General features: G+C 37.1%; 1 protein-coding gene across 2 annotated transcripts in view; it reads right to left on the reverse strand.

Moving 5' to 3' along the window:
• The window catches only part of TNPO3 (transportin 3), an 84147-nt gene that overhangs the window by 55658 nt on the left and 964 nt on the right, over nt 1-27525 (reverse strand). The window contains exon 2 of one of the 2 annotated variants that reach the window (XM_077857290.1): nt 15317-15477. The exons of the other annotated variant lie outside the window; for it this stretch is intronic. The gene's annotated coding sequence lies outside the window, so the exon portion shown is untranslated. The remainder of the gene's footprint in view (nt 1-15316; nt 15478-27525) is intronic. 2 annotated transcript variants of the gene reach the window in all.

A 27525-nucleotide genomic window follows, 5' to 3' on the forward strand; every position in this document is an offset into this window, starting at 1 on the left:
ACCAATAATTTAAGCATATCTGTAGTTTAATATGCCATCAAAACATATTTTGCTCAAACTGATATTTTATAATCTAGTCTTTCTTTTGTAAGTAAGCTCTATACTCAACATGGGGCTCAAACTCACGACCCTGAGATCACAAGTTGCATGCTCTACTGACTAAGCTAGCCAGGTACCTCTCAAACTGTTATTTTAAAAAAATAATAATAGCAAAAAGATTCTATGAAACCTTGAATCTCCATAAATGACCCCATAAAAACAGCAGTTAAAAAGCAAAACTAAAGAACTATGGAATTTACAACAAAACCAGGTATTATCTAGTTACGTCTAAGAACCTGAAAACTTAAGTGGTTGAGGACAAACCAGTGAGTGACATAAGACCTGCGTGGTTTCAGCTTCAGTAAAAAGCATAAGCAGAGGAAAATAACAAGGTCTCCAATGGATGTAAGAGCAAAGGAACACCAAAAAAGCCAAAAGGTATTCAATGGAAAGAAGAGAGAGATAATTTGAGGACTGAAAATAGAAGACGTTTTGTGCATTCTAAAAGCAGGTGAGAAGAGGTGAGTGGAAGAAGCCTACATAAAATCTAAGGAGATGGTACAGTCTAGTTTCTATAAACTCTTGAAATGGAAAGATAGGACTCTAAGCAGGACAGAATGCTGTGAACAGAAGCAAAATTATACAGTATAAGTAACACAGAGACAAAGGAAGAAGAGAAGGTAACAAAGCTAGGAAATCTTAGAAATCAAACCACATTTGTAAATACTATCAGAAAAGGAAGTTCTTTGAAGATGAAAATATTACCTTTAACATGCCTCCTGAAGCTCAGAAAGATTAATTTCTCTCTCTCTCATATACACACACACACACACACAAAAATGAGGTTAAATGCTATTTATAGCTATAGGGGGGGAAAGAAAATAATGAATAGACTAATCTCTCTACAAGGAAAGCAGACCAGAGGAACATTTTAAAAACTAGTCTACCAGAAAAATGCAAAGATATTGGACATCTACCTAATAAATTGCACGTGATAACATTAAAAATTGCTGAATCTAACAAAAAAAACAATAATAATAAAAAGAAAACACTAGTCTAAAGTCCAAAGGATACAGAAGCCAACCTGAAACACCTCAATGGCCAAAGATAAAAAACCTAGTGTAAGAAAATGAATGATGACAGTATTGGATTATAACTCAAAGAATAGGGCGCATGGGTGGCTCAGAAGTTGAGCATCTGCCTCTGGCTCAGGGCATGATCCCGGGGTCCTGGGATCTCCCTCTGCCTATGTCTCTGCCTCTCTCACTGTGTCTCTCATAAATAAATAAATACAATCTTTAAAAAAAAAAAAAAAAACAACACTCAAAAATAAAGCAAATACCCATAAGTCCATACTGATGTGAACAATAACCAAGTAAATAAATAACTGCGGACAGGTTATTTGCAAGACATAAGATATTATTTTTACAGAAAACTGCTTAGTTAATAAAGGTAATAAGGAATGAGAAAAACAGATAATCACTATTTCAATACCACAGTAATAATTGCTACAGGCAATATTCATGGATAGGGGATAAAATCAGCAGGTGAACTTTAAAAAGAAACAGGATCTATCATCTATCAAAGAATCTCTCCAAAATATTTGTCTTAATACTTATACAATTTCTTGGACAATTACTATGTAAGAATTCAGATTTCTATACTGGAGAGACAATGTAAAGAGACCTAAGACTACATGTAAAGCAAGAGAAGCACAGCTAAGTCTAGTCTTCCAGCCATTTCTGTGTCAGGTATGTAAATGAAGCCATCTTTGAACCTCTAGACCAGCCCATCCACCAAATTTCATGAAATAGAATTATCATCCACAGAGCCCTGCTAGAATTTGTGACCCACAAAATTATGAGATACAATGAAAGATTTTTATTTTTGTTTTTTAAGTTTTTTAAAGTAGGCTCCACACCCAATGTGAGACTTGAACTCACAACCTTGAGATCAAGTGTCGAATGTTCCACTGACTGAGCTAGCCAGGTGCCCCAAAACAATTTTTAAGTTACCAAGGTTTTTGTTTTGTTTGGTTTTTTTTGGGAAGATTTTATTTATTTATTCATGAGAGACACACATAGCAAGGCAGAGACATAGGCAGAGGGAGAAGCAGGCTCTTCTGCTTCTGGAGAGCCTGATGTGGGACTCGATCCCAGGACCCCGGGATCACGACCTGAGCCAAAGGCAGATGCTCAACCACTGAGCAGCCAGGCACCTCTTAAGTCACTAAGTTTTAAGGTAATTTGTTTCACAGTAGATCATGAGAACAACCAACCAAATATTATGTGCATCCTGACAAAAGAACAGGATATCACAATTACCAGAGGATCAAACTTGTGTCTCATCAAACCTCTAGATGCAGCTGGCAATTTGCAGGAAATAGAGGAGACTAGAACTACATCATAACTATGCAATAGGCAAAATCCATGGTGTAGGGAAACTCAGTAAGTCAAATGAAATGGCCCAGATTCCTCAACAGTTAAATATTCTATAGAGACAGAGAATCTATTGATTAAAAGACATTCGAAAGACATATTTTTAACAAACTAAAGACTAAAAACTATAGTTTTTTTTTACAAGAATAAAAACTATTTAAAAAACCACAAAGAAAGGATTACTACGAAAGGACAGTGGTTACTTTTAGGGAGAGGGAAGCAGTTATGTCAAATAGAGCCAAGGAAGACTTCTGGAATGGCCATAAAGGTTCTACTTCTTGTTTTGGGTGGTAACTGTAAGGGCACTCACATACAGTAATTTACCAAGTTATATATTTGTTCCACCCTATTTTCTGAATATGTGTTTAAAAAACAAAATAGAACTCCCCCCCCCAAAAAAAAACCCACCAAACCCCAAAAACCTCCAATGTTTCCTGTTATAACTGAACTAGTATGATGTCTTCCTCCCAAGTGAAATCTGTCAACCTACCAGGTCAGGACTCAGGAAAAAGTTCATTGACTGTACCATGCCACATTGTGCTTTAATCTGAATGGCAGAAACCAGTAAAAATTCCAAATGTATCATTCTGAGTTAATTATATTTCTAACTTAAATTTTCTCTGCCTTTAAAAGTAGAGATCTCAAAAATAAGGGCAGAACCAAAAATCAAAACAAAAAACCCATTTCCTCCTAGATTGTTAAACTTGAGGGTGGGAATGCAAAGATTTTTAAAAAGTAATCTCTATACCCAATGTGGGGCTCAAACTCACAAGCCCAAGCCAGCCAGGTACCCCAAAAGTAAAATATTCTTAAAACAAACAACGGGAGAAGAAGGGAAACTGAAAATATCTTAAGATAAATGAAAATGGGGAATCCCTGGGTGGCTCAGCGGTTTAGTGGTGCCTTTGGCCCAGGGCACGATCCTGGAGTCCCGGGATCGAGTCCTGCATCGGACTCCCGGCATGGAGCCTGCTTCTCCCTCCTCCTGTGTCTCTGCCTCTCTCTCTCTCTCTCTATGTCTATCATAAATAAATAAATAAATACATACATACATACTAAATCTTATCTTTTTAAAAAAGATAAATGAAAATGGAAATACACATACCAAAATTTATGAGATGCAGCAAAAAGAGCATAAAGAAGGAAATTCACAGCCACACACATTTATGTTTTAAAAAAGAAATATTTCAGCAATGAAAGATCAACAACCTAACTTTACCCCTTAAATCATATAATGATTCTTCAAAAGGAACTAGAAAAAGAACGAACAAAATCCAAAGCTAGCACAAGGAAAAAAATGATAAAAATTGGAGCAAAGATAAATAATACAGAACAGAAAAAGACTAGATTCTTTGAAAAAAATTTTTAAAAATTGCCAAAGCCTTAGCTATATTAACTAAGAAAAAAAGAAATGAGTTACTACCAATTTTACAGAAATTTAAAAAAAATTATAAGAAATACTATGGAACAGCAGTATACCAACAAATTGGATACTCTAGATGAAATGGACAAACTGGGATCCCTGGGTGGATCAGCGGTTTAGTGCCTCCCTTTGGACCAGGGCGTGCTCCTGGAGACCCGGGACTGAGTCCCACTTCGGGCTCCCTGCGTGGAGCCTGTTTCTCCCTCTGCCTGTGTCTCCGTCTCTCTCTCTCATGAATAAATAAAATCTTAAAAAAAAAAAAAAAGAAAGAAATGGACAAACTGCCAAAAATATACAATGTACCAATACTAAATCAAGAAGATCTAGAAAATCTGAAGGAACTACACTGCTATAACTAGTAAAAAGATTGAATCAGCCATCAAAAATTCCCAGTAAAGAAAAGCCCAGGACCGGGATCCCTGGGTGGCGCAGCGGTTTGGCGCCTGCCTTTGGCCCTGGGCATGATCCTGGAGACCCGGGATCGAATCCCACGTCAGGCTCCCAGTGCATGGAGCCTGCTTCTCCCTCTGCCTATGTTTCTGCCTCTCTCTCTCTCTGTGACTATCATAAATAATAAATAAAAATTAAAAAAAATAAATAAATAAAAAATAGAAAAGCCCAGGACCAAATGGCTTTACCAGTATATTCTATCAAACATTTAAAGATTAATTTTTCTCAAACTCTTTCAAAAAACTGGAGGAAGAGAGAATGCTTTTTAATTTATTCTATGAAACCAGTACTACTCTGATACCAAAGCCAAAGATACTACAAGAAAACTACAGACCAATATCCCTTTAAAATATTGATTTAAAAAACCCTCAAGAACATGCTAGCAAACCAAATTCAACAGTATATTAAGGATTATATACTATGACCAAGTGAGATTTATTCATGGAATGCAATGGTGGTTCAACATAAAAAAAAGTAATATACCACACATTAACAGAATGAAGGGGGGAAAAATGACAAATTTCTCAATTGATGCAGAAAAAGCATCTGACAAAATTTTACACACTTTCATGATAAAGACACTCAACAGGGGATCCCTGGGTGGCTCAGTGGTTTAGCGCCTGCCTTCAGCCCAGGGTGTGATCCTAGGGTGGGATCAAGTCCCACGTCGGGCTCCCTGCATGGAGCCTGCTTCTCCCTCTGTCTGTGTCTCTGCCTCTCTTTCTCTCTCTGTCTCTCATGAATAAATAAATTTAAAAAAGGGGCAGGGGGGCCTGGCTGGCTCAGTGGTTGAGCATCTGTCTTTGGCTCAGGGCATGATCCCGGGGTCCCAGGATCGAGTCCCACATCAGGCTCCCTGCATGGAGCCTGCTTCTACCTTTGCCTATGTCTCTGCCTCTCTCTGTGTCTCTCATTTAGAAATAAATAAAATCTTAAAAAAAAAAAAAAAAAAGACACTCAACAAACTAGGAAAAGAAGAAAATGATTTCAATATAAAAAAAGACCATATGGGATCCCTGGGTGGCGCAGCGGTTTGGCGCCTGCCTTTGGCCCAGGGCGCGATCCTGGAGACCCGGGATTGAATCCCACATTGGGCTCCGGGTGCATGGAGCCTGCTTCTCCCTCTGCCTATGTCTCTGCCTCTCTCTCTTTCTCTCTCTGTGACTATCATAAATAAATAAAAAAATTAAAAAAAAAAAAGACCATACATGAAAAACCCACAATGAACATCTTACTCAATGGTCACTGACAGTTTTTCAAAACTCTAAGACCAGGAACAAGACAAGGATGCTCACTTTTGTCATTTAAATTCAACAAAGCATTGGAAGTTCTTACTGAAGTTCCAGCAAAAGCAAATGCGAAAAAAGAAACAAAAGGCATTCAAACTGGACAGAAAGATGTAAAATGATGACTATTCACATAAGACATAATCTTACATGTAGAAAACCCTAAAGATTCCCCAAAAACCTGTTATCATAAATGAATTAAGCAAAGTTGCAAAACACAAAATCAACACTTCCAAATCAGTTTTTATACATTAACAATGAACAATTTGAAGAAGTTAAGAAAACAATTACATTTACATTAGCATAAAAAAAAAAACAGGGATCCCTGGGTGGCGCAGCGGTTTGGTGCCTGCCTTTGGCCCAGGGCGCGATCCTGGAGACCCAGGATCGAGTCCCACATCGGGCTCCCGGTGCATGGAGCCTGCTTCTCCCTCTGCCTGTGTCTCTGCCTCTCTCTCTGTGACTATCATAAATAAATAAAAATTAAAAAAAAAAAAAAAAAACAGAATACTCAGGAATAAAGTAAGGAAGCAAAATTGTACACTGAAAACTACAAAACACAGGGCACTTGGGTGGCTCAGTCGCTTAGGCGGCTGCCTTCAGCTCAGGTCATGATCCCAAGGTCTTAGGATGGAACCCTGCATCAGGCTCCCTCCTCAGTGGGGAGCCTGCTTCTCTCTCCTCCCTGCTTGTGCTCTCTCTTGGTATCTTGTCACTATTTCTGTCTCTCTCAAATAAATAAATAAAATCTTTTAAAAAACTATAAAACACTGCTGAAAGAAATTAAAGATGACATCAATAAATGGGAAGACATCCTGTATTAAAGGATTGGAAAACTTACTATTGTCAGTACTATCCAAAGTGATCTACAAATTCAATGCAATCTCTATCAAAATCCCCATTACGTTTCTTGCAGAAATAAAAAATCCATCTAAAATCCATATGGAGGGGAGTGTCTGGGTGGCTGTCAGTGGGTGTCCAACTCCTGATTTCAGCTCAGGCTGTGGTCTTGGGGTCCTGAAATTGAGCTCTGTGTCAGGCTCCCCACTTCACAGGGAGTCTGCTTAAGATTCTCTCTCTCCAATGCCTGGGTGGCTCAGTGGTTGAGGATCTGCCTTTGGCTCAGGTTGTGGTCCCAGATACCTGGGATCCAGTCCTGCACTGGGCTCCCTACAGGGAGCCTGCATCTCCCTCTGCCTGTGTCCCTGCCTTTCTCTGTGTCTCTCTCACAAATAAAATCTTAAAAAAAAAAAAAAAAAAAAAAAAAGATTCTCTCTCTCTCTCCAAAAAATTAATAAATCTTAAAAAATAAAAAAAGAAATCCATATGAAGGGGCACCTGGATGGCTTGGTCAGTTAAGGATCTTCTTGATCTCAGGTCAGGTCTTGATCTCAGGGTCATGAGTTCAAGCCCTGTGTTTCACTACTTAATATAAAATGAACATAAATGAATGTATTTTATAATAAGCATATTTTAAAATAAAAGAAAAAGAAAAAAATCCATGAAATCTCAAAGGACCCCCAAATAGCCAGAATAGTCTTCAAAAAGAACAAAGCTGGAGGTCTCACATTTCCCAATTTCAAAATTTATTACAAGACTGAAATAACCAAAACAGTATGGTATTGGCATAGAGACAGGTACATAGACCAACAGAACAAAAAGAGAGCCTAGAAATAAACCCTCACAAATACAGTCAAATGATATTCAACAAAGGTGCCAAAACTACACAATGGGGAAAGGAGATATTCATACACACACACAAAAAAGAATTATGGGAAAACTACACAATGGGGAAAGGAGATATTCATACACACACACAAAAATTATTCATACACACAAAAAAACTACATAATGGGACAATTAGATATTCATAGACAAAAAAAGAAGGTGGACCCATGTACAAGATTAACTCAAAATATATTAAGAACTAAATTTAAGACCTGAAAACTGTAACTCCCAAAGATAACATGGTGGGGAGGACATCATGACACTTGATGGTGATTTCATGCATGTGACACAAACAGTATAGGAAACAAAAGCAAAAATATACAAACGGGACTACACCAAACTTTGAAACTTTTATACAGCAGAAGAAATAATCAACAAAATAGAAAAGCAACCTGTGAAACGGGAGAGACTATTTGGAAAGCATATTTCTGAAAATGGGTTAATATCTGGAATATATAAAGAATTATTACAAGTCAAAACAAAAAACCAAATAACCCAATTTTTAAATGGGCAAAGGATTTGAAAAATATTTCTTTAAAGATGATATAAAAATGGCTAACAGGCATATGTAAAGATGCTCAACATCACTAGTCATCAGGGAAATGTAAAATCAAAACCATAATCACATATCACTTCACACCTGTCAAACGGCCACTATCAAAAGAAAAAAAAAAAAAACAGAAAATAAGTGTTGGGAGAGAATGTGGAGATACTGGAATTCTTGTGCACTGTTATAAAAGCAAATGTAAAACAGTACAGCTGCTATGGTAAACAGTATAGAAGTTCCTCAAAAAAATTAAAAACAGAATTACTTTATGATCCAGCCCTCCACTTCTGGGTATATATCCAGAAGAACTGAAAACAGATTCTTAAAAAGGTATTTACATACCCATGTACACTGCAGTATCCACAACAGCCAAAAGCTGAAAACAACTCAAATGTTAACTGACAGATGAATGGATAAACAAAATGTGGTAATACATGGCAATGGAATATTACTGTCCTAAAAAAATAATGAAGTACTATTACATGCTATAACATGGATGAACCTTGAGGACATTATGCTTTGTTTTGCCTTTTTTTTTTTTTTTTTTTTGAGAACATGTTATATGAAGTCAGTCACAAAAAGGCAAATACTACATTATTCCACTTATATGAGATAGCTAAAATAGTCAAACTCAGAACTGGGATGAGGGTAAGATGTTTTTCAGTAGGTATAGAATTTCAGTCATGGAGAATGAGAGGGGTCAAGGGATCTATTACACAACAACATACGCATGGTTGACAATATTAATGTTGTACTGTACCCTTGGAAACAGCTGAGAGGATGAATTCATGTTATGTGTTTTTTGCCACAATAGAAAAAAAAAGGTATGGTACTGGCATAAAGACAGACACAAGACTAACAGAACAGAAAAGAATTCAGAAATAAATCCTTCCATATATGGTCAAATAATTTTCAACAAGGACAAACAGGACTCTTATTTTGCATCATATACAAAAATTAATCCCAAAAGGATCACAAACTAAATTAAGATTTATAACTATAAAACTCTTTGAAGAAAACACAGGGGGAAAGATTCATAAATGAGATTTGGCAATGATTCTCAGATCAAAAGCACATGCAAAAAAGGTAAAAATACATAAACTGGACTACGTCAAAATTTAAAACTTCTATTTATCATGAAAAGACTTGGTAAGTATGAAAAGACCACCCACAGAACAGGAAAAGTATCTGCAAATGATAAATCTGATATGGAATTCATATCCATAATATATAAAGAACTCCTATAATTCAACAAAAAAGACTTCAAACAACCCAACTAAAAAATGGGCAAAGGCCTGAAGAGACATTTCTCCAAAAAGATATACAAATGGCCAATAAGCACATGAAAAGATGCTCAACATCACTAATCATTAGCAAAATGTAAATCAAAACCGCAATGAGATAGCATTTCTCTCATTATGATACCTAGTATCAAGAAAACAGAAAACAGTATTGGTGAAGATGTAGAAAAACTGGAAAACTGTGCATTACTGGTGAGAACTGAAAATAGTACAGTCACCATGGAAAACAGCATGGCAGGTCCTCAAAAAATTAAAAATAAAATTACCGCGTGACCCAGCAATTCTGCTTCTGAGTATGTTCCCAAGCCAATGCAAAGGAGGGACTCAGATATTTATACACCAATGTTCATAGTAGCATATTTCAAAATAGGCCAAAGTTGAAAATAACTTAAATGCTAACTGACAGAGGAATGGATAAACTATTTAGCCTTAAGAAGGGAGTACCATTACATGCTATGACATGGATGAAACTTGAGGACATTATGCTAAGTGAAATAATTCTGATTGCCGGGTGTTGAAAGGAAAAGATAATGGGGAGAGTTATTGTTTGATGGGGAGTTGAAGAGGATGAACAGTTTTGGAGATGGACTGTGGTAATGGTGGTAAATTAATGTGAATGTATTTAATGCCACTAAATGTACACTTTAAAATAATTCAAATGGAGGCCTCTGAGTGGAGCAGTCAATTGAGCAACTGATTCTTGGTTTCAGCTCACATCACAATCTCAGGTTTCTGGTATCAAGCCCCACGTCGGGCTCCGAGCTCAAAGTGGAGTCTGCTAAAGTTTCTCTCTCCCTCTGCCCCTCCCCGCACACATGTGTACATGCATGCACTCTCTCTCAAATAAATAAATAAATCTTTAAAAATAAATAGTTTTAAAATGGTAGATTTTATATGTTATGTATATTTTACCACCAAAAGAAAAAAAGAAACACAGTTTAGAATCTGCTCAAGTTCTTCGTAAAGGGATTTAGTCCTATTTTAAAGACCTGCCAGAAGCGAAAGAAATCATGTCAGGAGGAAAACATCATTTATTAACCCTTCAAATTTTCATAAACAATATATCCAGTATCAAACAAAAGCAAGATTAAATAACATCAACAAAGGGAAAAGAAACTGACAATAGAAAATAGTGTACCTATGAGATGCCTGGATGGCTCAGCAGTTTAGCGTCTGCTTTCAGCTCAGGGTGTTGATCCCAGGATCCAGGATCAGTCCCACATCAGGTTCCCTGCAAAAAGCCTGCTTCTCCCTCTGTCTATGTCTATGCCTCTCTCTCTCTCTGGGTCTCTCATGAATAAATAAATGTTTAAAAAAAAAAAAAGAAAATAGCGTACCTAGATAATGAAATGAGGACCTAACAACTATGATGTCTTAACTGAAGTGATAAAACAACATCACCAATAACAGAACAGATTTTATGCTACTCATGTGAATCACTGAAGACAACAAATTATCATCCAGGTAGTATTCCCCCAAAAATATTTTACCTGAATAAAATCATGAGAAAATGATGAGATAAAACCAAATAGTGGGGGTATATCAAAAACATACAAAATGGGACTGTATTTGTTTTTCTTTTTTTTTTTTTTTGACATGTATTTGTTTTTCAATGTCACTACCCATAAAGGAAAAACAAAAATACCTTGAAGAACTAAAAAGACCAACTACAAGCAATGCATTTTCCTTAAATGAATCCTGGATTAAGAAAAATTTTAAAAATAAAAACTACTGGGAAATGTGAATATAGGCTGTGTATTACATAATACCATTACATGAAAGTTAAACTTCTAGAGAGTAACAATGGTTTTAGTTTAGAAAAATGTCCTTGTTCTTACAAGATATGTCCGTTTTTAGGCATACAGCATTATAAGGTCTTCAATTTACTTCCAAAAGGTTAAAAAATATATACTCAAAGAAAAACAGAAAGACAGAAGCAAATGGAACACTGCCAAATTGTGGAGAAGGGTATATCAATGTTCACTGTAAGGTTCTTTCAAGTTATGAACTTTTCAAAATATTAATATATTAATATTAATTAATATTCAGGGAATTAATATATTCAGGGAATCAGAAGACAAATTGGAGAATGGTCATTAAGAAATATAATCTATAAAAGAGTCAAGTGGAAATTCTAAAACTGCAAAACATAGTAACAGAAATTAAGAACCAAATGGAAGGGTTAAAATAGTAAATTAGACAACTGAAGAAAATACTACTGTACTAGAAACAGATCAAGAGAGGGGTGCTTGGAGGGGGCTCAGTTAGTTAAACGTCTGCCTTCAGTTCAAGTCATGATCCCAGGGTCCTGGCTTCGAGCCCCAAGTCTGGTTTCCTGCTCAGTGGGGAGCCTGCTAATCCCCCTCCCTGGCCCTGCCTTGTGCTCTCACTTGCTATCTGTCTCTCCCAAATAAATAAATAAAATCTTTTTTTTTTTTAAATAAAATCTTAAAAAGAAAAAAAATCAAGAGAAAAATAACAAGACCAAAACACAAAGTCAAAAAAGACAGACTCTGAGTGACACATGGGACACAAGTGAAAAACTTTTACATATAACTGAAATCCTAGAAGGAAAAGAAAAAAATGGGGCAGAATCACTAAAGATTTATGGCTGAGAAACTTCCAAAGTGGTACAGATACCAACCTACAGACTTAAGAAGCTCTATAAACCCTAAGGACAGAAAAAAAAAAACAAAAAACAAAAAAAAAAAAACAGACTTAAGCACATCATAATAACACTGTTTTAAAGCCAGAGAGGACAGGTGCCTGGATGGCAGTGTCGGTTGGTTAAAAGTCCAACTCTTGGTTTTGGCTCAGGTCGTGATCTCTGGGGAACGAGATCAAGCCCTACATTGGGCTCCACACTCAGTGCAGAATCTGCTTAAGACACTCTGCCCCCTGCCCTGTGACTGTGCACACAAATGCAAAATCTCTCTCAAAAAAAAAAAAAAGAAAAAAAATCTTAAAAAAAAAAAGGCCAAAGGGAAAAATCTAAAGGACAGTAAAAAGAGGAAAAAAGATATATTACCTTTAAAAGAACAACAAGACTGATAGCTAGCTTGTCAACATAAACAATGAGAACCAGTATCTTCAAAGTACTGAAAGAAAATAACTGCTAATGAGTTATTTTATACCCAGCAAAAAAACCCTTCGAAATGCAACAAAATTAAAACACTTTAAGGCCACAAACAAAGGGATGCCTGGTTGACTCAGTTGGTAGATGATGTGATTCTTGATCCTGGAGTCACAAGTTGAAGCCACACGCTGGGCCTAGTGCTTACTTCCTTGTTTGCCTGCTTACTTACTAAATAGCTAACTAAAATAAATAAATGAAAAATTTAAAGACTAATAATAAAAGACAATTTATAACCAACAGACCCAAAAAGAAGAAAATACTAAAGGGTGTTCTTCCTGGAATAAGAAAATAATTCTGGATGGAAACATGGAAATAGGAAGAAATGAAGAGTAATGGAAAGGTTAAAGTATGTGATTAATCTTTATGGACACTGACTATATAAAGCAATATCATCTTGTAGAGTTTAAAACATCTGAATAAAAATATCTGAGAGGAGTTCTACATCTAAGATGTAGCAAGTCAGAAAGAACACTGCTTTTGAGTTAACAATAAACAAAAGCAAATAAACTACAAAATAACTTTTCTTAAAATGCATCAAAAGCTGAAGTCCCAGGGTAACCAAGTAGATTGAAATCTAAAGACAGACCTCTCCAAGGAGACAGGAGGCAAGCAATGAATGGCTCCCCTGTGGTGTAACAAATGAGGAAAAGGCATAGGGTACCAGATACCCAAGTAATAAAAATTCTAAAATTATGAACAAAATGATAAAGGCTGAGTATGGACTAACATGAACATATAAAACCCTTGGGACTCACAGACAAAGGAAGTTCACAACATCTACAGGCTCTTCTTCACAGACCTCCCCCAGATACTTAGGACAAAGACCGGAGACAAGGCAAAAGACCAGAGAAAACGACCTTTGGTACAATGATCCTGGACAGGAACAGCCTCAACAGCACAGAAGGCACAAAAAGCTGACTAGATCCTCTCCCTTACTGAACAAAAGCCTCAAGCTGTGTGGGGGTAGCAAATCCTGTCACCCTCACAACACAGGTTAAGACCTATTGCCCACTGGCAATACGAGGTCTCCTAACACTGAGGGAAGGGCAAAAAAAAAAGTATCCTGCACAAGACCTGCCAGATGGAATGCAAAGCAAGAATGCCATAGGTGAGGCCAGGATCACTGAAAAAAACCCCACCACTGAGATAGCAGCACTGGAATTAAGACTATAGTAGACTGGGGCAACAGAGAACATTCCCATCCCCCACTCCCACACAAAAACCCATCATACTCAAACTCCTGAAACAGTGATTACAAGAAAATATTAAAGGCTTTCACACTGGCTCTGTAACAGCTCAACTATAGAACTTTGTACTATAATTACTTGGGCCTTTGTTCATCTTTTCTAATAGACTGCGAGCTCTTCCAAGATAAAGAACAGGGATCCCTAGGTGGCACAGTGGTTTAGCGCCTGCCTTTGGCCCAGGGCGCGATCCTGGAGACCCGGGATCGAATCCCACGTCAGGCTCCCGGTGCATGGAGCCTGCTTCTCCCTTTGCCTATGTCTCTGCCTCTCTCTCTCTCTCTGTGTGACTATCATAAAAAAAATTTAAAAAATTAAAAAATAAAAAAATAAAAAAAAATTAAAGAAAGAACAACTGTAACTATCTCTACATCTCACAAAATCCTTCGCCATAAGAGGTACTTAAAGTATATATTAAATAAGAAGCAAAAATGACAAGATACTATATCATCTCCTAAATCTCTAACACCTCTTTGCTTTCCCAAACATGAAAAGCCCATCCTTCTACTACATAGCTAGATACTTACTAGGTTGGGAATCAGCTCTAAGAACAGAATCCAAAATGTTTAGAGAGAGAAAGGGCAACAGAGAATAAGCAAATCAGTTCTTTACAGATAAAGAAAACAGAGGCCCTGAAAGGATGAGACATTTTTCATTCAGAATCTTCATTTGTAGAACTTCATATGCCTTGCACAGATGGAGCCTTCGTCTCGTTTTGTTTTAAATACATATTCTGTTTTAGCAATGAGAGGAAGCTCAATAATTTCCTAGCTAAAATCTGAAGATTCAGACTTTAAGAAAAATTTCAGTGAAGAGAATCTTAAAATCTCCCTAAAATGGTAGTCTTCTGGAATGAGCTTACTTTAAAATATTACCAGTACTTCCGAAATAGGAAAAAAGAGAACAGCACTTAACTTCAAGCAACTAAATCACATATAAAACTTGTATCTTTTAATGCTAATTATGTAGTTATCTGGATTTTTTTTTTAAGATTTTATTTATTTATTCATGAGAGTGAGAGAGGCAGAGACACAGGCAGAGGAAGCAGGCTCCATGCAGCGAGCCTGATGCGGGACTCGATCCCAGGACTTCAGGATCACGCCCTGAGCTGAAGGCAGGCACTTTAACTGCTCGTGTCCCAGTTTTTGTTTTTTAACTAAACTAAAATACAGATGGCAGCTGTATGAAATTCCAAGGACACTTCTATGAGAAACTGGTCTTTGGAAAATTCCCAAATTGCTTGTAGTGCAAATGTATCAGGTAGAAGCCAAAGTCAAAGAGAAGTCCTTTCATTTCAACAATCCTTATTTACCTTGATGCTGCCTCATCCACTGGTCAAATGTGCCTCTCTTTTTAAATATTTGTCTTTTAGAGTAAGAATAAAATAGAAGATTGATCTCTAGAGAAATTTGGCAAATCTGAGTATCATAACTACTAATAATCTGTCAATAAAAAATTACTTGGGATGATACTGCCAATACCATATATTAAGGGGTCATAATTTATCACTTCATTTTGAATTCTAGGAAGGTTTAAGAATTGTTGATATCTAAAACCAAGCAATCTTGTTTTGGTCACTGAGCCATAAAGAAAATGCAACCAAATCCTGATATCCTAGACACTACAGTATATTGCTCATTGTACTTCCCCTCTGCTAAGCTGCAGAAGGAAGAAAAGGAAGGAAGGAAAAGGGATTCTTGACAAGGAGAGAATAAAGCACTTACACTTCATAGGACTTTCTAGCCACAGATGCCAGGTGCTACCCACTGAAATCCAGGCTTGGACTAAGCTCCACATTTCTGAAAGGACCATCTCAACCGAAGCCTGGGGCTCAGAGTCAGCAGGAGGAAGCTGCAGCTCCCACCAGCAGCACATTTCAAAGAGGCTGCAACAAGAGAACATTTTCCATTTAAGCATCTAATTCCAATCTTCCATTTCACAAAGCAGTAGCAGAACAGGCCTTTATATCAGTCTTTTCAAAAGATATTTCCATGACTATGTGATGAATATGAAGCAGGCTATGGCCCAGCAATCCTTTCACTAACATACTCTGTCTTTCATTATACTTCACAGCAGATCCTAAAAATACTTGCCCTTTCCTTTTCTTTATGGTGCTCTGTTGCTCCAAGACTCACTTCTACACCAACAGTTCTAAAACTGTCGAATCAACCTAAATCACTGAGCAGGCGGACTGTCAACAATGCAAGCACACACCCAGATAGGAGCCTAAGGATTCATTGGCTGCCAAGAATTGGAAGCGGATTAGGGCTGCTAGTTAATCCTACAAAAACTCCTCAAATTAAGCAGAATTACTTAAAATACTTCACTGAGGACAGAAGAGCTCTGGCAAATAGAAAATGAGGTTCTGAAAATACAAATATTTCAGTGAAATTTGAAAAGTAACATAAAAGGGTCAGGTTGCTGTACTTTTTTAAGCGTTTCAATTAGAGAATAATGTATTTATTAAATAAAGACTTTTAAAGATTTACAGCATATTGGGAGAAAAAGAGACTAAGACAAAGCAGAGTGAAAAGAACTAAACAAAACAAAAAAATCATCAGTCCACAAACGCAGTTTTATACATATACCCTATAACAAATGTGGTAAAGAGCTAGAAAACCAGAATTTCCCCAATCAAGAAAAAAATCATTCCCATCAGACAGGTAAAAAAAAAAAAAAAAAAAAGTAAGTTGAATTTACCTGAAACAGAGAAAGTAACTTTTTAAGCTAGTCAACTATCTTAAGCCTTTGTATCTAATATTTTGTGAGAATTTTACAAATATAGGACAATCTGCTAAGTCTGTCATGAGTTACTTTCTGAAGGTTTTCTTAGCAGGGAGAGAAAATGGTTTGAAGGAATATTAAGAAAAACAAACTATGGGGTTTGGCACATTACTACCTAAAAATGATGTTTTTCAATATAACTTGTGTTATAAAATGGCCTGAAATGCAGAAACCATGATGGTATGAACTTAGCTAATAACTTCACCACAGCAGTGATAAGTAAACAACTCCCACCTCCAATATAAATGAAAGAGTCATACAAAGCCCCTAACAGGCTCCCATACCCAGAAAATACCCTTGCGTGCATAAGTAACTTTTCTAGAAGCAAAAAGGCTCGTTCATAGACACAAATTCAGCCAACTTAAACATTTTCACAGCCATCTCCATAATAACTGAATAATTAAAAGGGAGATGCTATTTCCTTTATGGGAAGGAAGAGATTTCTAGCTAAAAATAATTCTTTAAAAGATCATAAACTATTCAAATTCCATGACAAATATCAAAATACTCAAGTCAACTTTCAGTAGACTGTAGCGTCTATATGTGTTGTTCCATCTTGAGGTGATGATGAAACAAATCAGTAAGACCAAACGACAGCACTCAACCCTATATGGCCTCCTCAGTTTCTGATGAGATTCCCCATGTTTCTGGGACAAGTATCTTCAAACAATCCTAAGTCATAACTCTGTCATATGAAATTTGGCTCAAATTTGTCACATAATATGGTCATGAATAATATGGTATTGAGAAATCTTGCCAAAATATTTTCATGACAAGTAAAAACTCTTTATCCAAATTTAAAATCCTCTATAACCTATGTACGTGAACACTAGCCTCAAGAATGGCCAAAAAAAAAAAAAAAAGAATGGCCCTAAAAAAATGTAAGTAAATCTGGATCCATAAAATCAAGTTGGAAAAAAAAAAAAAAATCAACTTGGGTTGGGAATGACTGAAGCATGCATCCCTTGGTAATCACAGTGCTTGCTGTGGGCCTTACTAATTATACTAGGCAGTCCTATTTTAAAAGCAGAAAATGCCAAACTTAAAATCATATGAAGCAAAGCTGATATAAGTACTTCCTGAAAGCCAAAAACATAGAAAATGTATTTCCTTTAATCACTAGTCTCTATTCCTGCCCATCTGTGCCAAGTTTTACAACAACTCATATAAATCAGATTACCAAGGGATGCATGCTTCTTCAGTCATGTTAACACTGTGCTGAAGAGTCAAATTTTTCAATATTATAGGAATATGAAATGTCTATGTAAAAGTACAAAATATTGTGTTAAAAAAAAGGCACTGAAGTGTTAGAAAACTCTGAATCCTTATGTTAAAAAACAAGTAATTTTCAGGTTTAATTCCAAGTATATTCTTGTGTTTGGGAGCTACTTAAAGAGTACTATACTATGGCTGAAAATGAAAATACAAAGAAACAATTAATACAGAGGAAAAACTGAAAAGAACTGTGCTATGGGCTTGAGAAAAATAAGTAATATAACCTCCATTAACAGAAAATTTCTGACCAAAAGAAAAAGAAAACTCATATGTTTCATAATATTGTCATTTTGGAAATTCTACCAGAAAGGAAAATTAAGTCAGCATTTTTAAGGAGTTCTGAATGACAAACACTACAAAATTTTCCCCTTTAGCAGCACTATGAACTTCCAATAAACAGAAATTAAGCTTCTATGTGAGACTTCACCTGTACGGCAGTAAAACACTCTGGCAGTATTTCAGTATCAGGGTACAAGCTAGAAAAATACAGGAGAGGTAACCTGAGCAATATCGACTTCCTATGAATTAAATTTGTTTTTAAGTTCAACAGACTTAACATTCTATAAAATGTGGAAAACAGTATGGTGGTTCCTCAAAGAAACCCAGCAAAACTATCATAAGACTAGCAATTCCCTTTATGGATATATACTCAAAAGAATTGAAAGCAAGGCCTCCAAAAGGTATTTTGTATACCCATGCTCATAACAGCATTACTTGCAATAGCCAAAAGGTAGAAGCAACCCAAGTGTTCATTGTTTGACAGATGTGTGGATAAACAAAATATGGTACAGAGATTATTATTCAGCCTTAAAAGAGGATGAAATTCTGACACATAATATACTATGGATGAACCTAAGGACATTATGCTAAATGAATAAGCCAATCACAAAAGTTCAAATACTGTATGATTCCATTTATTTTTTTAAAGATTTTATTTATTTATTCATGAAAGACAGAGAGAGAGAGAGAGAGAGAGAGAGAGGCAGAAACACAGGCAGAGGGAGAAGCAGGCTCTATGCAGGGAGCCTGACGTGGGACTCAATCCCAGGTCTCCAGGATCACGCGCTGAGCTGAAGGCTAAACCGCTGAGCCACCCGCGCTGCCCTGTATGATTCCATTTACAGGAGTACCTAGAGTAGTGAAATTCATAGAAATAGAAAGCAGGTTGCCAGGATCTGGAGGGTAAGGTGGGGAAAATGGGGAGCTAACTGTGTTTAATAGGTAAGATTTTCAGTTTTACAAAATGAAAAGGTTTGGAAATAAGATGGTGGTGATGGATGCACAACAACATGAACATACTTAATGCCACTGAATTGTATACCTAAAAATGGTTATTTTTGTTATGAATATTTTACCACAATAAAAAAAAAATCCATGCAATCTGTTTTCCATTTCCCTTACAGACACCAATGCAATCAACATGAACAAAATGATGAAATATCTGGAAAGCTCTGGAAGAAAACTGTTATAATTAGAAAATGCAGCACTGCCCTGATAATTTTATACCCTGAATCGCACCACCAACTCTGGTCCAAGGCCTGGGAAGACAAGAAATAAACTAATCCAAACATGGATGAATGCCACCAGCTAACAGACTACCATGCCAACATAAATACCATCACAAATTCTCATTCAGAGTCTTCAATACACCAAAGACATGAAATGTCTATATTTGCACTGTCAAGACTTGGAATATGGCAAATACAGAACTGATTTTAACTTTAATTTTAATTAATTTAAGTAGCCACAACAGCCATCTGGCTAACGCCTACCATATTAAATAACATGGCCAGATTGTTAAACTCTGCAATAAAGGTCTCTGGTTTTTATCATTCATGTGTTTCCAATTCCAGCAATGCAAGGCATACAGTATTCCTGTTTGTTGAATTAACTGATCCACAGAATTTGTAGATGAATATTTCTCTTTTCTGAAGGCTTTTCTTTCAAAAGCGTGTCATGTTTTACGAGTTACTTAACTGGAAAATGAAAGCATAAGCATAAAGAAAGCCCAGGTTTTCAGATAAGTCAGTAACTGAAATTGCTAAAAGAAAAACCAAAGACCATAGGTTTTTTGAACTAGGCTAAAGAATCAAAAAATTCCAAAGAGGAAAATTACTAAGAAAGAAATTTAAAGCTGAAATTTTATGACCCATGACTTTCCTGACAGGACATTTGGAAGAAAATTCCCAAGGACATATAATAAACCAAACATGACAATGTCAAATTAGTCCATCAGGGCATGATCTGATTTGACTGATGCTTTTTATGATTTCATCATTTCTTTTCAGTTTCCAGACTCAACTATAAAACTTTTTTATTCTGTATGTTAGTAAATTGAACACCAATAAAAAATAAATAAATAAATAAATAAAACTTTTGAGCTAACCTCTGAGCCACAGATTGTCTCTATAAAAGTAGTCTCCTTATAGCCTAAATTATAAACCTAGAACAAATGCGTAGCATAATTCATTAGCTGTATAAAGAGACAGTCTTTCCTTCTATTGCTTTCTACACAGTCTACTCTTGGGTTACCAAAAGTGGACATAGTTCACTGTCAGGCCTCCTTTGAGATCTGTCTAAAAATAACTTGCTTTATTTTAAAACACTTTGGATATCAGTGATACCTGCCTATCACATAAATCAAAACCATGGCTATATATTGTTTCCATGAATTTTGACGGGGAAAAAAAAAGTTATAAGTAATGAATATAGGGATCCCTGGGTGGCGCAGCGGTTTGGCGCCTGCCTTTGGCCCAGGGCGTGATCCTGGAGACCCGGGATCGAATCCCACGTCGGGCTCCCGGTGCATGGAGCCTGCTTCTCCCTCTGCTTGTGTCTCTGCCTCTCTCTCTCTCTCTCTCTGTGTGACTATCATAAATAATAAATAAAAATTAAAAAAAAAATAAGTAATGAATATAGATTCTCTGGCAAATGGCTGTTCTAAGTAAATATCAGAGAAAAAGAAAACATGCTCATAGCATAGACTAAACCATTACTAAATTACACCCTTAAACCAAATCTATTGTCACCAGGTCATTAGAACTCTACTAAATGACTTTTGGTTAGTAAAATGAGAGTTGGAAAAAAAAAAAATGAGAGTTGGAGAAGTGATGAGTTTTTTCAAAATGTATATTCTTCAAAATGGTTTTCAAACAAGCCAGGCAAATTCATTAACAACCAACTTGAAATTAAAACACTATGCAGGGGCAGCCCCGGTGGCGCAGCGGTTTAGCGCCACCTGCAGCCCAGGGCGTGATCCTGGAGACCCTGGCTCGAGTCCCACGTCAGGCTCTCTGTATGATGCCTGCTTCTCCCTGTGCCTGTGTCTCGGCCTCTCTCTCTGTCTCTATGAATAAATAAATAAAATCTTTAAAAATAAATAGATAGATAGATAGATAGATAGATAGATAGATAGATAGATAGATAGAAAAGAAAGAAAGAAAGAAAGAAAGAAAGAAAGAAAGAAAGAAAGAAAGAAAGAAAGAAGGAAAGAACACTATGCTGTAACTACGCTAGACCAGACCTTTGGTCTGTACTTAGTAATTGATTACTCTGAAAAAGCCTTATTGAGTCAAAAAGTTCCTCTCCCTTCCTGTACTTAAATCTTTCAGAGAATAAAATGAGGGCAATATAAATTCATCTCACAAAGTTTTTCTTTCCCCCCAAAGATTTTATTTGAGAAAGAGTGAGAAAGAGCACAAGCGGGTGGGAAAGGACAGAAGGGAGAAGTAAACTCTGCTGAGCAAGGAGCCAGACACAACAGGCTCGACAGGACAGGCTCTGCACAGGGCAGGATCCCAGGACCCTGAGACTATGACCTAAGCAGAAGGCAGACACTTAGCTGACTGAGCCACCCAGAAGCCCCTCATAAAGGATAGAAAGACTGAAAACAGGGACGCCTAGGTGGCTCAGCGGTTTAGCGCCTGTGTTCGGCCCAGGGCATGATCCTGGAGTCCTGGGATGGAGTCCCACATCAGGCTCTCTGCATGGAGCCTGCTTCTCCCTCTCTGCCTGTGTCTCTGCCTCTCTGTCTCTCATGAATAAATAAGATCTTTTAAAAGAAAAAAAAAAAAAGACTGAAAACAGAACATCATAGGAGGCTGAATAATATTGTTTATTTTCAATTAACCACAGGTATAGTAGAGAGAGGCAGCAAAAATAAATGAAATTCATAGATGAAGACAAATTTGAGATACCCAACTATCCCTTTGGAGGTGCCTACTAGTAGCTACTCATTCAACATATGTATATATTTTTAAGATTTATTTTATTTTATTATTTTTAAAGATTTTATTTATTTATTCATGAGAAGCACAGAGAGGAGAGAGAGAGGCAGAGACACAGGCAGAGGCGGCGCTAAACCGCTGAGCCACCAGGGCTGCCCAGATTTATTTATTTTAGAGAGAGAGAGAGAGAGAGAGAGAGTGCAAGCAAGGGAAGGAGCAGAGGGAGAGGAACAAGCAGACTCCACGCTGAGCACAGAGCCTGATGATGTTGGGCCAAGATCATGAGCCAAAGCAGAAACCAAGAATCGAACGCTTAAACTACTGACCACTCAGGTGCCTTTCAACACACATTTTAAAGAAATGTGTCAGGCATCTTGATCACTGCTTTCTTAATAACCATTAAATTATTCCCTCAAGTGTAAGTATCACATAAACAAATAAAATGATTCTGCAGTCCAGTAGAAGGAACAAACCAGATTTTCAAAAAAGTAAAAAAAAAAAAAAATTTATAAATACAATTGTATAAAGTGCTCTAGATATTCAGTGGACACAGAAATTATTTTCATTTGAAGAGATTCAGTTAAGATTTCAAGGAGAAAGGATTTTGGCTGGGCTTTGAAAAGATGGGTTAGTTTCTTCATTTGAAGACAAGATTATGAAAGAGTAAAAGTACCCAGGGACGCCTGTGTGGCTCAAGGTATAATCCTGGGTCTGGGGATCGAGCCCCATGTCGGGCTTCCTGTGAGAAGCCTGCTTCTCCCTCTATGTCTCTGCCTCTCTCTGTCTCTCAGGAATTTAAAAAAAAAAATTTTTTTTTTAAAGAATAAAAGTACAGAAGTATGAAATAATCAAAGAAATAAGAAAATTGGACAAAGGAAGCATTCTCTGCCACGCTTCCCTCCCCATCATAACCATTTGCTTACTATGGGAAATACTACAGCTGTATGAATGTTGATGGGAAGAACCCAGTAATGAGAGTTTGAAAACATAAGTGAGAGATAGGATAACCAAAAGATCAAGGTTCCTAAGAATTCAGAAAATGAGATGCAGAGCAACCTAGACCTGATAGAAGTGAGAAGCAATTGGCTATACCTATGAAGTTTTACTAAATCAGAGGTGAAGGGTTGATGGTTACAGTATATTTAAGAAAATGACTACAATTATAGACCTTATAATCCAAATTAGAAGATAAGACCTAATGAAGAAAAAATTGGAGCCAGTTTTGAATAAGGTTTTGATGAAATTTAAGAAGTAATGCAGGGATTTGTTTAACATAATTGAACTGAACACATCTGTTTGCTCACAGGTCCCTTCCAAAAATCCACTAAAATCAGAGTAAAGAGATTTTTTGAAATGGGGTGGGGGGGTACCACAAGGACAAAAAGAATAAAACCATGACTATTATTAAGAAAACTGTAGGGACACCTGGGTGGCTCAGGAGTTGAGCATCTGCCTTCAGCTCAGGGCGTGATCCTGGAGTCCCAGGATCAAGTCCCACATCGGGCTCCTTGCATGGAGGCTGCTTCTCCCTCTGCCTATGTCTTTGCCTCTGTGTCTCTCATGAGTAAATAAATAAAATCTTAAAAAAAAAAAAAAAAAAGCATTAAGAAAACTGTAGAAACTAGAATGCTAATGAAGAAGTTAACTGTCTTAGCAAGACTGAAAAAGTTGAAACTTTCAGAGGAAGGACAAGATGAGAAAGGGAAAGCCAAGGGGCAAAATGATTCATGTTGCAAAATCTCAGTTAGGCTCAGGAATTAAAAGTACCAGGTACATCTGAAGGCAGATGCACAGGTAGAACAAAAAAACAAAAGAGTGGGCTCAAAATCTGTATAAGCAGTCAGACTGATATTTTCTCCCTGACTGAGTGGCCAGGCTACTATCCTCCCACCATCATAGAAGACTCACTTTGGGAGGACTGACACAGAGGGATTCTAGACTCTTGGCCAACAGACTCACCTAAGGACAGGAATATCATATTTAAAACAGATTAAAGCCTACATACTTAGTGGTAAAATCCATCCCCTGGTTCCTTCTCCTACCTGCCAGCGGCAGCCCCATTTATATCCAGAGGATTGCTCTCAGGATAAAAGTGGTCCAAGAAAAGAAGACCAAACAGAAATACAAGAGAAAAGGGGTAAAGGTTTCCTTCTCAATTAGTCATCAAACGAGGGAGTAATCCAAGAAAAGATCATAGGATCCAGGATTATAACATAAGAAAGAACATAATTCTCCAGGGTGTTAGAGATCCCAGAACAATAATTATGCAACAGACCTGGAGAATAACAAGGTCAGATTGGAGGAGGAAGATAGAATGCTCTTGGGAGAGGTTTCCTTCTACCAAAAAAAGGAAACAGATTACCAAACTGAACATACTAAGGGTATTTACATATGCAGAAAGTTTTGGACAGGGTAGCCCCCACGGCTCAGCGGTTTAGCGCCGCCTTCAGCCTAGGGCGTAATCCTGGAGACCCAGGATCCAGTCCCACTTCGGGATCCCTGCATGGAGCCTGCTTCTCCCTCTGCCTGTGTCTCTGCCTCTCTCTCTCTCTCTCTCATGAATAAATAAATAAAATCTTTAAAAAAAAATAAACTAAAAAAAAAAAGAAAGTTTTGGACAAATTATTGCAGATATACAGAAAATGAAGCAAATGTGAAAGAAAGAAAAAGATAATGACTACCACGAGGAAAAAAAGCTGCACAACAAAGGAGAAAAGCTGCACAATAAAGGGAATATTACCACGTTGCTATGTGGTTCACAATGTGTACTGTGTGTATTTAACCAAAACTGATAGAACTATATTAGAGAAATGCAATGGAAGACTTTCATAGAAGAAAGTCTAAACATAATTGCTCTTTTACAGTCTAGGCCTTTCTTGTAAAGTTTCCATTTTATAACTTTTTAAAGTTTTAAAAGTTTAACTTTAAAAGATTTTAACTTTTAAATATATAACTACATAGTTTTTTTTAGAGAGGGAGAAAGTGAGCAAGGGATGAGGGGGCTAGGAGAGAGAGAATCATAAGCAGACCCCACACCCTATGCAGGGCCCCCACAGAGGGGCTGATTCCGACCTGAACCAAAAGCAAGAGTTGGACACTTAACTGACTGGGCCACCCAGGCATTCCATAAGTTTTTAATTTTGATAAAAATTAAAAATATAGATTTCAAAAAATGAAACTATTATATGAGGTTACTTGAATCCTTAAGCCAGCAAACTGGAAGAGTGGGCTGTGATCAGAGCAGATGTTAGTGATGTGGGGGGCTGGTGACTTTTTTTTAAAAGTAGGCTCCACAACCAGCCTGGAGCCCAATGTGGAGCCCAATGTGTGTTTTAACCTCATGATCCTGAGATAAAGACCTAAGCTTAACCAACTGAGCCACCCAAGCACACACTCCTCCTTTTTAAAGCAAGCTCTATACCCAACATAGGTCTTGAACTCACAATTCCAAGATCAAGAGCCACATGCTCTACCAAATGGGCCAGCCAGGCACCCAGGCTGGTGACTTTTTAAAAATGACAAGATTCAGGGTGTGACTGTGTGACCATAAGACTGAGTTAGTGCCATGAGGGATTGCTGACTTTTTAGTAATGACAAGACCCAAGATGTGACAATATGACCATGTGGCTGAGAAAGGGAGGTAAAGGAATTAAGGGGCTGAAATGTCAGCTGAGTTGTGGATTCTTACGCAGACGTTGCCTATAAATGATGATGTGGGACTGTGCTAGATGTTTTTTCCAGGTCAACTTTTCCACTCTTCCCTGGTTTTTGCCCCAATATGCTGATCTATATGGACTATTATCAACAAGTTCCTGTTTCTCCTAGCTTTTGGTTGGGTTTGCTCAAAGAAGAATCCCAGGAGGTTCGGGGAATAAGGTCAATATAGTTATTCCTCCAGCCCTCTCCCTGAAAAATCACCTCATGATGACTATGTCCCTTCAAATGAAAACTGCTACTCCTCTCAAGGCAACCAACTCCATACCTCCCTTCAGAGTTCAAGTAATCACTCCCTCTCCTATTCTTTCCAGCCTACAAATGTTAACAATTTGGCTACAGGTTACTACACTATCTCTTATAGTACCACATTAGACCAAAACCTTTATAAACAATACTTTTATAAAATAAACCCTCCTTGAATTATTCTATTACAAATGTGCTATCTGTTCCTGTTGGGACCCTTACTGTAAATAGTAATAACGATGACGATGTAAGATTATAATAGAGAGCAGTGGAAAGTAAGAAAAGTACCATTTAAATAACAACTACTAACATTTTAAACTATGACTTCCCTAAGCTCTTTGCAGATAGTAACTCATTTCATCATCACAAACATACTATGTGGCAAGTGGAAATTTTTGTCTGGTTCATTTCCATATACCAATGCCTACCACAGTTGCTGGTACAGAGTAAGCACTCAAAATATTAATGTAAAATACAAACGGGATGCCTGGGTGGCTCAGCATCTGTGTTTGGCTCAGGTCATGATCCTGGGGTCCTGAGATCAAGCCCCGCATAGGGCTCCCTGCTTGGTGGGGAGTCTGCTTCTCCCTCTCCCTTTGCCATTTCCCCCAATTGTGCTCTGGCTCTGTCAAATAAATAAATAAATAAATAAATAAATAAATAAATAAATAAAATCTTTAAAAAATAAATAAAATACAACAATAAGCAAGTTTAGTAGGGAAAAGGTGACTTTTGGTATGATGTATCAGATTTGTGACTCCCCAAAAACAAACTAAGCATTAAATAAGAGTATATGTGGGGCACCTGGGCGGCTCAGTGGTTAAGCATCTGCCTTTGGCTCAGGTTGATCCCAGGGCCCGGGGGATCAAGTCCCACCATCAGGCTCCCTGTGGGGAGCCTACTTCTCCCTCTGCCTATGTCTTCACCTCTCTGTCTCTCATGAATAAATAAATAAAATCTTAAAAATAAAAAAAAAGAATATATGTGAATGGTTTTTTCTTGTGTAGCCTACAGTGAGTCTTACTCCTTTATCTTCCCATGAGGTTATCCAGAACTTGGGGTTCCCCAATTTTTAAATGTAATATTTAAAACCAAAGCTGCAAAATTTTAAATATGTACTATGTACCTGCACAGCCGAGAGCCTCACTTAAAAGGGCAAAGCACCCTAAAGTATCAGTTACTAGTTTTTAAAAAGAAAGAGAAGGGAGTAAACTTTAAAAATATGCTTGGGAAAAAAAAATAAAATAAATAAAAATAAAAATATGCTTGGGAATATAAAATGCAAAAATAAAGGTAAAGTCAGTAAGATCATCGAGTATACACACACACAAATAAGACACAGGAAAAGTGAATATAAAACATAGAGGATGGTAAGACCTGTGCATCAAAGAGTGCAGAGATACAATAGGTATAACAGGTTGTAATTAAACCCCTAACCGGATATCCACACATTCATATGGAATAATCAAGGCAGCTATGATACCAGTATCTTATAAAGAAACTAAAGTCAGAGGAGAAAAACCAGGTCAGAGAACAAATATGCATCAAAAGGTGAACTAACTGCAAGAATTTCCTGAATCAGAACCTGATTCTTTGCATCATGGTGTACTCCAAAACACGGCGGAAATTCACGTGTAACAGAAATCTAGAAACCTGAGAAGTTTCGAGAATGAGAGACTCAAACTATC

The sequence above is a fragment of the Canis aureus genome, chromosome 18 (genome assembly GCF_053574225.1).
Source record: "Canis aureus isolate CA01 chromosome 18, VMU_Caureus_v.1.0, whole genome shotgun sequence".
In the NCBI taxonomy this organism is placed as follows: Eukaryota; Metazoa; Chordata; class Mammalia; order Carnivora; family Canidae; genus Canis; species Canis aureus.